Genomic DNA, 10,536 nt, shown 5'->3' with positions numbered 1-10,536 from the left:
TTTTATTTCAGCTCATAAAACATGGGACCAACACTTTACATGTTGCGTTTATATTTTTGTTCAGTATATATAGCACATTTCAGACACGAATGCAACAAAGCACTTCACAGTAGAAAACTAACAAAGTCAAATAACTAAAAGATTTACTACACGACAAACATAAGAGGATAACAATGTTTTAAATAATAATTCAAAGTAAAAAGCACCTTAAGGAAAAGCCTGTCCATGCCACTTAGTCTAGGCTTTGGGATAGTTAGAAGGCCCGTTCCAGAGGACCTACTGGGTACATAACTTAAAAGCACGTCTGATATGTGTTGGGGTGCATAATCGTGGATTGATTTGAAAATCAATAGAATAATCTTCAAATAAATTCTAAAACTCACAGGGAGTCTTGGTCAGTATCCAGTAAGGACAATCTACTGCCGATGTTTGTGAACACAGTCACATAGATTCAGGACCATGGGCAGTGAGCATACTGCACTGCAGGAAAGGACCCTTCCAAACCCATCCCTGATATTGTTTTTTTCCACTTACCCTCAACCAATGTCAGCAAAACAACAAAACTGCCCGTGTCAGTTGTTAGGAGCATCAAAGACTGACTCAGCTAGGAGGCACAAAGAGAGAGAGGCCCAGTTTAGACTCCCCTCCGCTCGAACAAAAGACTGCAACAAATGGAGTTCAAAGACAAGTCTCAGCTTCCTCTCAATCTCTGTTCTCTCCAGGTACCAACAATGCATCTTAGCAGCTAGCACAACACTGTTTCCTCAGCTGGCCTTTTTTGGAAGATATTTATAGGAAATATATTGGCCTTGTGCGCTCTGTTACAGCCACAAACGATTTTCGATTTTCGGTGCCTCTGAGTCAATTTACCGCCCAGTATATTAGTAGAGCCTCATTTGAAGAGCGAGATAGTTTCTTGTTCATTGAAACGTGCCGCTGTGTTGTCTAACTATCTATTTGTTTGTACTTCCTCGTGGTTTATTTCATATGCAGGGCTGTGATGCTTTGGTTGCAGCAGGATTAGGACTGTTAACAATAGCTGTCATGGCGCTGCAAACGTTGAAGACGTCAGTAGAAGGAAAGAGGGTTTTCCAGCCAAACGAGGCAGCTGGGGCATTCTCATAGCATTAGTGGTTATTTTTAGTGCCACCTGGGGGAATTAAGGCAGTCCAGCACATCACCAAGTGACAGGCAAGTGGGTAACCTGGTTTTTCGAGACACAAAAAGAACCCTGTAAATCCCCAGGGTGAATAGGGGCCTAAAGCAAACTCCCTCACACAACACACTCTCTCTCTCACTATCTTTTTCTCTCCCACACACTCTTGCCTTCTCTCTCTTACAGCACACACACACAGCCTGCTCTCTATCAAATCCTCTCTCTCTCATAGTTTCTCTCTATCAAATTCTCTCCCTCTCCCTCTCTCTCTCTCATATTATATTACGCCTCCATGGTCGGGCTTAGTGCCTTGAGTGGGCAGAGAGAGAGAGAGAGGTCCCATTTCAATTCAGTTGCATCACTCTTTCCCAGTCCGTCACCAATTGAACCAGGTGTTCTCTACACTAAAGGAACAGAACAGAGACCATGTACCTTCCCGTCCCAACGCTCACACAACGCCTCAGCAACATCAAGGCAACGATATGTCACGTTGACACAAACCCACACTAACACTGTCTGACTAACTAGCAACCGCCAAATAGAGTGGAGCCGATAGGGAAGTAGTCTGTGTGCAGAGTGATCAAAACAGCTTGGACAAGCAGTGGAGTTGCTTCTTATTGAGAGGAGCAAACAAATAGGGATGGAAAGGTGAGGCCCCTTCCTTCCAGAATGAATAGGTCCCAGCAGAGATTCATCTGAAGCAAGCGCTCTGACGGAGGAGCTCAGACACAGGGCAGATGCCAGTGCCAAGCCCTACCTTTTGTCTGGCTGTCAAAATATTGTCAAGCGGGGGTCACCGCCTCTGTCTCCACACAGACTACGGCATGTTACGTAACAGAGACGAGACGAAAGAGAGAGGAAAGGAGGGAGGGAGAGAAAAGAGAGGTGAAAAACAGAAGCCGGGATATATAGAGAGAGGGAAGGAATAACAGGGGAGAGAGAGGGACAGACAGAAAAGAAAGAGAGAGGGGGAATGGACATAGACGAGGGAGAGAGAGGGACAGACAGAAAAGAAAGAGAGAGGGGGAATGGACATAGACGAGGGAGAGAGAGGGACAGACAGAAAAGAAAGAGAGAAGAAAGAAAGAGACTGGAGGAACATTAGAGAGGCAGGTATGTGTTGCAATATACAGTTTCCGGCTCTTGTAACCTGCCAGAGGTCAGAGAACAAAACTGTACTCAAACATCCTTAATGTAGTCACTGCTTTAAATTTGACCTATTATTTGGAAATATTGTAGCACCAAGTCTCGAGGCATAGAAGTTGATAATGATGATGATCCTAAATGGGCGAAATGCTGTTGGGGAAGCAAATTGGCTGGACATGACAGATATTTGTTGTGCTCACATCAAGCGAAGCACTGGGAAAGCTTTGCATTAGAAAGGGGAGCTCTCTGGCTAACGTCTACACTGACTATACCAAACATTAGGAACACCTTCCCAATATTGAGTTGCAACCGTCCCATTTTGCCCTCAGAACAACCTCAATTTGTCGGGGCATGGACTCTACAAGGTGTTGAAAGCATTCCACAGGGATGCTGGCCCATGTTGACTCTAATGCTTCCAACAGTTGTGTCAAGTTGGCTGGGTGTCCTTTGGGTGGTGGACCATTATTGATACACACAAAACTGTTGAGCATGGAAAAACCCAGCGGCACTGCAGTTCTTGACACAGACTGGTGAACCTACTACCTTAACCCATTCAAAGGTACTTACATGTTTTGTCTTGCCCATTCACCCTCTTTTTTATTTTACCTTTATTTAACCAGGCAAGTCAGTTAAGAACAAATTCTTATTTTCAATGACGGCCTAGGAACAGTGGGTTAACTGCCTGTTCAGGGGCAGAACGCCAGATTTGTACCTTGTCAGCTCGGGGGTTTGAACTTGCAACCTTCCGGTGACTAGTCCAACGCTCTAACCACTAGGCTACCCTGCCGCTCTGAATGGCACACATACACAATCCACGTCTCAATTGTCTCAAGGCTTAAAAATCCTTCGTTAAACTGTCTCCTCCCCTCCATCGACAGTGATTGATGTGGATTTAACAAGTGACCTCAATAAGGGATCATAGCTTTCACCTGGATTCACCTGCTCAGTCCATGTCATGTAAAGAGCAGGTGTTCCTAATGTTTTTTCCACTTGGTGTATGTGTTGTAGTGGAAAGCACAGTAGCGCAAACTGTATGTGCTAGCTGGTTGCACATTATTGTGCTTTTGGAACACAACAGTCGGCTCTACGGGTGGCTGCTATTTGTTGTGCTCATATTAAGTCAAGCACCTGGCAACACTTGTGTCGGCTAGTCATCAAACAAACAGTAGTATCCGTCATACTTCAAAAAGCACCATGCATTTCAATTTCCCCTCTGTAGCCACGCCTCAGGATCTATTATGGTTAATTGGATTCTGGTGCTTGTCTGTTTGAGTGGATGATTTTGATGTTTGGAATTAATGATTGACAGTCAGTAAGAGAAGCAGTTGGTAGTTGATAAAGCTCTGGGGAGGAGCTAGCAATGACACTAGCAATGACCCTGGGCTAACATGGTGATTGTTTCCCCAATATTCATCAGACTGAACTTGAGAGAGAATGCCCCTCCTTCCCTCACAACTCAACCAAAGTGATGTGCCATTTTATGGTCAAAACCTGTTTGAACATTAACGCAACCTACAAATTAACGCTGCACTTTTCTGACATAGACAATAGCTGGAAAACTCCCCCGACCTGGACTAGATCAACGGAAGAGACGTTTATGCCGGGTCACCTCGGGTTCAAGTCTGAAACACAAAGGGAGAGAGAAGAAATGGGCCATAGAAAGAATCCAAGCTACTTAATAGATTTTCCAGGTGTGTTGTTATACAGTAGGCTACTTTTGAAGGAAGGAGAAGAGATCAGTGCACAACTTCAGGCTCTCTCTCTCTCTGTCTCTCTCCATCTCTCTCTCTCTCCATCTCTCTCCCTCTCTCCGTCTCTCTCCCTCTCTCCGTCTCTCTCCCTCTCTCCGTCTCTCTCTCCGTCTCTCTCCCTCTCTCCGTCTCTCCGTCTCTCTCCCTCTCTCCGTCTCTCTGTCTCTCTCCGTCTCTCCTTCAATCACCCCTCACAACCCTTAAAAGCAGGCCATGAATATTCCATCATGTAGCAGGGTTCCTGCTCTCTCTCCTCCCTCATCATCAGCTAAATGTGTCAGAGTGTGAGTGGCTTACATAAATGTCCAGCAGCATCCATGTCGAATGGGCTAGGCAGAAATGAGTGACACATCGTTGGAAAGACACTGTGTGAGACATGGAATTTGCTTTATATACATGGGCAGGCTATGCCGTGAGTCACGTTAGGGCTGTTTCTTGGTCGGTAGTGAGGGGTACTTCAGTCATGCTTATGAAGTTACTACACATGCATAGCTAAGCAGAGAGCCCAGAGGTGGAAGGAATGCAGGTCTCAGGTGTTGAGAACATGGACAGAGATGGATGACCTCAATATGCCAGTGTGCTAGGCTAGGCAGTCTTGCAGGTACTGGCTGTATTAAAGACACATATAATAATAATATAATAATAATAATATATGCCATTTAGCAGACGCTTTTATCCAAAGCGACTTACAGTCATGTGTGCATACATTCTACGTATGGGTGGTCCCGGGAATCGAACCCACTACCCTGGCGTTACAAGCGCCATGCTCTACCAACTGAGCTACAGAAGGACCAGCAGCATCACTCGGGTATACTCTCTGGTGGTTGGCTTTGCAGAGGTAGATCTCGCTGCAGTATGGGTGTAGGTGAGAGGGGCAAGAAGGGCAAGAGGTGACGCCTCTGATTCAACTAATCAAAGTTTGGATTGAAAAGCTGGAACAAAAGAGCCTGCATCTACACCAAGCCTATGTGGGTAAGACTGCCCTCTCCTAGTACTGGCTGTTCCAATTCTAAAGAAGTCTTGATTGAAAAGTAGTTGTTAGATTGGTATAATGAGGTGTGATGCTGCCTGACTGGAACAAAGACCTGCACCACACCAGCCCTCACAGATTGCCCAAAAAGATTGAATTCTAAAGGAAAGAGTTGACTCCGATGATAGGGAAGAGAAACTGCAATTTCCAGACCAATTCGATTCCACTTGGTTAAACCAGCTAATTCAACGCATTACTCTCCCTCGGCGGGTTACCTCTCAGAGAGAAACACTCTTCTATTCAGCATTCCAACAGTATGGTGCCAAACCGCTCAATCCCCATTCGTCACCAGTAGAGAGTAAGGAGATGGTGAGCTCCCTAGGCTAAACCCACTTAGTGAAGGTCGGACAGCACAATGCAGCGCCAACAGTCTTAATTAATCGACTGAAGCAAAATCGGCTGCTTGATAGGTTGGGCCTCTGATTATGGGTTGGGCCTCTGATTATGGGTGACCCATAAAATGCCAGACAAGACAGAAACTGGAGAGATTTGTGTCCTTTGGGACCTCGGACAGGGCAAAATTGGGCTGGACCAGCAAATGGCCTTTTCCCTTTCACACATGATGATGTAACTGGTAAATACGTGTCCCCACGGTTGTCAGTGGTGTGGAGATACTGTACATCCTTCTCCCCATGGTTCCCTATGTACTCCTGGTTGGTCTTCTGCTGTGCAGCATGTCTGTGCTTTGTTTTCCTTAAAGGAAGCAGTAAAGCCTCAAAATGGACATACTAACAACCTACTAACAAGTACCTCAGCTCCACAGTTCTGCACTAATTACAACGCAAACACAACACTTAACATAAGACGTCAGAAACAAGCTGAGATGCTCCCACAATCCAATTTAGGGTTGAGAAAATAAAAACAACATGGTTAACTGAGAGACACATCAACAGCCCCGTTAGAGGCTACAGTAGTTATGTGGATGGCGATTAGCAGGTAGGCTAATACACAAAGTGATTCAGTCCCTTCAATAAGCAACTGCACACAGATGGACAGGCCCCAGCGGGCCCAGCAGTACAGCAGTACTGCAAATGGAGAGCGAAGTAATCAAGTCAGGCTTAGGCCTAAGCAACAACACAAGGGTCTGCAGGGGGAACAGGTTAGAGTGGTGGTAGTTGTATACATGACGGCCAATACACAAGGACCTGGGTTGTCAGAGAACCCAAACCCCAATATAAGCACAACCTACAGTCGAGATGAACTCAACAATCCCTCCTTCTCTCTCTTCTGAAAAGTCCTATTTAAACCCTTTCATTTCTGCAAAGCGATGCGGATGAATTTCAGCACCATGGCGCTGTTCACTCTTCATTACCACAGTAGAGCCACTGCAGCCAACTGTCCAGTCCAGTCCACTGGACAATAATAATTTATCCTCTCAAGGCAACCTCGTATCCCCCTAAAGCGTCTCAGTACTGTGATTGAATTTGTCATCATGCTAGCCATTTTATACAGGCTTCCTCAATGACTAAATTTACATTGCAGTCATTTAGCAGACACTCTTACCCAGAGCGACTTACATGAGCAATTAGGGTTAAGTGCATTGCTCAAGGGCACATCGGCAGATTTTTCTACCTAGTCGGCTCAGGGATTCGAACAAGTGCCCTTTCGGGTACTGGCCCAACACTCTTAACTGATACGCTACCTGCTTCCCCTGTCACCAGAAAGACTCAAACATACAGTGCCTTGCGAAAGTATTCGGCCCCCTTGAACTTTGCGACCTTTTGCCACATTTCAGGCTTCAAACATAAAGATATAAAACTGTATTTTTTTGTGAAGAATCAACAACAAGTGGGACACAATCATGAAGTGGAACGACATTTAAATTATTCAGCCCCCTTAAGTTAATACTTTGTAGCGCCACCTTTTGCTGCGATTACAGCTGTAAGTCGCTTTGGGTATGTCTCTATCAGTTTTGCACATCGAGAGACTGAATTTTTTTTTCCCATTCCTCCTTGCAAAACAGCTCGAGCTCAGTGAGGTTGGATGGAGAGCATTTGTGAACAGCAGTTTTCAGTTCTTTCCACAGATTCTCGATTGGATTCAGGTCTGGACTTTGACTTGGCCATTCTAACACCTGGATATGTTTATTTTTGAACCATTCCATTGTAGATTTTGCTTTATGTTTTGGATCATTGTCTTGTTGGAAGACAAATCTCCGTCCCAGTCTCAGGTCTTTTGCAGACTCCATTCTTCCAGAATGGTCCTGTATTTGGCTCCATCCATCTTCCCATCAATTTTAACCATCTTCCCTGTCCCTGCTGAAGAAAAGCAGGCCCAAACCATGATGCTGCCACCACCATGTTTGACAGTGGGGATGGTGTGTTCCGGGTGTTGCTTTTACGCCAAACACAACGTTTTGCATTGTTGCCAAAAAGTTCAATTTTGGTTTCATCTGACCAGAGCACCTTCTTCCACATGTTTGGTGTGTCTCCCAGGTGGCTTGTGGCAAACTTTAAACAAAACTTTTTATGGATATCTTTAAGAAATGGCTTTCTTCTTGCCACTCTTCCATAAAGGCCAGATTTGTGCAATATACAACTGATTGTTGTCCTATGGACAGAGTCCTGGAGAGAGTTTGCTGCACTGAAAGTAAAGGGGCTGAATAATTTTGCACGCCCAATTTTTCAGTTTTTGATTTGTTAAAAAAGTTTGAAATATCCAATAAATGTCGTTCCACTTCATGATTGTGTCCCACTTGTTGTTGATTCTTCACAAAAAAATACAGTTTTATATCTTTATGTTTGAAGCCTGAAATGTGGCAAAAGTTCGCAAAGTTCAAGGGGGCCGAATACTTTCGCAAGGCACTGTAATATCCCACAAGTAGACAAATTATATTTCCTCTTTAGGTAAATGGTAAAGTATATGCCGGTATTACATGCACAGTTGTGAGTTTAGGCCTATCCAAGATAAATAAAAAATGCATTGCCTTTCACTCACCTCAGAATAAACGTCATTGCCTATCCAATGAAACCTTGTGTCATGTCACATTCCCCTTTAGGTTTCAGTCCAGATGTTGCTACTGTGGTTTTCCATTAGACTGATTCCATCCCAAGATCACACGGTCTATTAGTTGCACGCCATCATGCTATGGTTGTCCTATAGCCAACCAAACATTTCTGACATAACTGGAGAGCAAAAGTCGATCTACACCAAAAGTGAAGAGGCAGGCAGGCCCCCATGCCTAAACTCCTTCCCACACAGTGCAAATGTTCCTTGCGTTTCAATAATAACACAACACTATCTTAATTGATGTATTGGTATAGAATTGTAATTGGTCAAGGCTACTAAATAAGTGGTCTAATTAAATAAACCTGCACAGTTTTAACAATTGAATTGCAAGCTATACAATTTTGCTTATGTAATCGACATTTACCTTGAGAAAATTGTTTAATCGTCTATTGAAAATATCGTATGAGCATGCATCCCTCACCTACGTGGCGCTTGAAGTTGGGCGATTTCTGTCGCCAAGATCAGATGACAACTCCATCCATTTGAGGTGGTGCTGATGTTGTCAAAACACGCGCGCGTCTCCTTTAAGATACTGCTAATTTATTGTATGTTCGCTTGCAGCTGATAATGAATCAATACTTATTGTGCCGTTCTTTTCCGTGGTCATTTGTTGTGCAATCTGTACAACATGGCTGTATACACGGAGCGCGTTGCTTCTTTTACATTCTCAACCTTGTCTGCATCTGTCTCCTTGCACACACAATCAAGATGCTCTATTGGAAACTCTACAATCACCATCACCGTACGTTATGTAAAATATACGGATGATAAATCGTAATAAAAAAAGGCGAGACAATACTCACACGTTCCCTTTGATCGATCTATTGATGCCATTGCTCAAGAGGGTTACAGTGCACCCCAAAAAAGCGCTTGTTCACGGCGAGTCCCAATGTCCGTTGATAGTGGCCAGTGTTCTCCACCTCTCCTTTCTTCCACAGTAACCGCTGATATGACTGGAGATCACACACTTCTGTGCTCGACAGATGTGGATTCTTGTCGCGGGAATAGGAACGTCATACGGGTCAAAACCGCAGCAGCAGCACATCACACTGTCTCAACGTTTTAATACGTCGTTTGCCTCTGTCGGTTTGTTAGAAAACGAACTATAAAAGGCAATCTTAATCTGTCAAAATAAAAACTGTTTCAGATTATGCAAAAATGAATTTAACTTTAGGCTACTTATAACATCAATCATTCTACATAGCAAATTTTAGATAATAATTGTGATACCCACAGTGAGAAATGTAACTGTTTCTAGGTGTGTATATGTGACCCACCAAAATGGTGTTAAATGAACACTTTTCAAAGTGTTAACAAATTTACACCCTAAGAGTATTTCCCACCATGCCTTGCAAAGGACTGCTAGTGACACCCACGTATCCCTGTGTTTGTTAGTGACAGAGACATGGTTTTTGCAGCCAATAATTTCCAGTCCTGAAACCTTCACCAACCTTCATTCACTAAGTGTATGTTTTGGAATTAAAAGCAAACCATTTATGACCATGTTTTATACATGTCATAAGGCCTTTAGTTATGACCTAGTTTCCCCCCAACATTGTGGTCTCATGGCCAACATCAGATATGCAAGTAACAATATGCTTGCCTGACGGCTCAAAAATAATTATTCCGCTTTGTTCGCAACATAGTTCAGTCTGAGACGGCCATCGTTGAAGTCGTTCGTGATGATGTCAAAATGAGGGGTGTTGTACAAAACAGAGTCATCAGCGATTGGTTCATTTCTAACCATCAAAGCCAATGATGCATTTTCCAAATGGTGATTTACCCAGTTGTGTTCTGGCTCTGGCCCAACACATCGGGGTTTGGGACCAATCAGAACAATTAGAATGTTTTTGGGTTCTAGTAATCGTTGGGGAGTTACTCGGATCCAGACTCATTGCAGAGAACAAACTAACATCCGTGGGCATGACATAGCATTTGCCCAGAGCTAAGAGTTTGGGTAGCCAGGTAAACAATATGCTGGCCTGTGAAGGGAATTTGTGAGTCCAGCTAGAGGGCGAAAATTCAACAGTTGGAACATTTTAACACCTGTAACCTGCATTCAGAATTAAGTATGATAATGAGGCCCCTCCCACATATTTTTCACTCAGAAAGTTAGCAGAAATGAACTCAACACAGTCGAGTAACAACACCATGTGGGGTCATTTTCAATCCCGCTAGTGTTAACCTCACTAGAATCAATACTCACAACACTTTTTACCTGAACACCAAGATTTTAACACCTGCAAATTTGCTGTGTACAGTATTATCCACCTTGGTCTATTCCAAGAACCCAATAGCTTGCAATTCACTTATTTCAAAAGACCATTATCTTATTTCTCCTCTGGTAGCTTTGCTGCTGTCATCTGCAAAGGTTTATTTGGATAAATTGATCATGAAAACTAACAGCCATTAGTCATCTGAGTCACAAGAGACCAGTGCTGTCT

General features: G+C 43.8%; 1 protein-coding gene across 1 annotated transcript in view; it reads right to left on the bottom strand.

The window, feature by feature from the left end:
* The window catches only part of tbkbp1 (TBK1 binding protein 1), an 86,745-nt gene extending 77,695 nt beyond the window's left edge, over window positions 1-9,050 (bottom strand). The window contains exon 1 of the mRNA XM_046368858.1: window positions 8,896-9,050. The gene's annotated coding sequence lies outside the window, so the exon portion shown is untranslated. The remainder of the gene's footprint in view (window positions 1-8,895) is intronic.
* Window positions 9,051-10,536: the final 1,486 nt, after the last annotated feature.

Source organism: Oncorhynchus gorbuscha, linkage group LG11, assembly GCF_021184085.1.
Source record: "Oncorhynchus gorbuscha isolate QuinsamMale2020 ecotype Even-year linkage group LG11, OgorEven_v1.0, whole genome shotgun sequence".
NCBI lineage: Eukaryota > Metazoa > Chordata > Actinopteri > Salmoniformes > Salmonidae > Oncorhynchus > Oncorhynchus gorbuscha.
This window is presented reverse-complemented; position numbering and strand designations above follow the sequence as displayed.